Source organism: Cyprinodon variegatus, unplaced genomic scaffold, assembly GCF_000732505.1.
Source record: "Cyprinodon variegatus isolate N-32 unplaced genomic scaffold, C_variegatus-1.0 Scaffold268, whole genome shotgun sequence".
Lineage (NCBI taxonomy): Eukaryota > Metazoa > Chordata > Actinopteri > Cyprinodontiformes > Cyprinodontidae > Cyprinodon > Cyprinodon variegatus.
Window position 1 is genome coordinate 366,341 of NW_015150721.1, and position 1,080 is coordinate 367,420.

General features: G+C 37.2%; 1 protein-coding gene across 4 annotated transcripts in view; it reads left to right on the forward strand.

Annotated features, from left to right (window-relative positions):
- sipa1 (signal-induced proliferation-associated 1) overlaps positions 1–1,080 on the forward strand; it is a 66,658-nt gene that overhangs the window by 47,991 nt on the left and 17,587 nt on the right. The gene's annotated exons all lie outside the window — the stretch shown is intronic.

A 1,080-nucleotide genomic window follows, 5' to 3' on the forward strand; every position in this document is an offset into this window, starting at 1 on the left:
TTGTCTGCTGATTGAAAGCCCCCCCATCCCACCAGCAGTCATTTTTACAGCAGATTATTTTCTAAACAGCTGGATTTATCTTCTCAACAGCAGATTAACCCGATATAATACAAAACCGTACTGTGTGCTGCCAGTTAATTCAATTAAATTCAGTTTTCCTTTATAGTGCCACATCAACTGTGTCATTTATAGAGACATTTCAGCCAGATCATTCGGGCAGACTGGTTAAAAGTTTTCCAAGTAATGAAAACCAGCTGATTGCCAGAGGCCATATGGGGTTCAAAGAGATAAAGGCAAACAAGTAAAAAAGGAAGGAAGCAGAAATACAAACGGTGGTTGTTAATGAGCTCATTAGGTAAACCTGCCCAGGAAAGACTCTGAGACACTCTAAAAACACTAATGGAATAACAGATGGGCCCCTTTCAGATATGCCTCCCTCCCATAATCCCACCAATGTGTGTTTTATGGTGGCAGCTTGTAATATTCCACCTTGTTTTGGCAATTATTTTTTTTTACTCCATTTTCAAAATGTCATCCTGCTGTGTTAGTTTGCCTTGTAGATGATCTTCCTTTATTGATATTATTCTAGTATTGTTATTTCTGACAGAATCTCTCTGTCAGTAACTCTAACCCTTGACCATAGAAGTTTTGCACCTTATTTTCAGAGGTGCTAAAAAAAAACTGTGGCTGCACTTAAGTTTAGTTTTGAAAAAAAATTTCCCATGTGTTAAATGTCTACATTTGTATTTCTTCCACTAGCGTATTTTAGAGATTTCGTCATTTCAGTATCTGCAAATTGATGAAGGCAAACACACAAAAATGGTTTGCACGCCTTGTCTGCTGAATTGCAATTACAAATTCAAAACCCAAAGTAAACACATAAATCGTGCTTAAACACAAAAAACTCTTTTTAAAAGTGTTAGGATAATTATGCTGCAAAAATGCTGCAGGTAGAAAAAAAACAACAACTTAAACGTAAGAGAAGCTGCAAACTAGCTCTGCATAAAAGAAGAGCTCCAGACCACTAGGGGAAGACAATCACCAGCTCATATGGAACCAGAGCCGTATTAAAGGCATTAA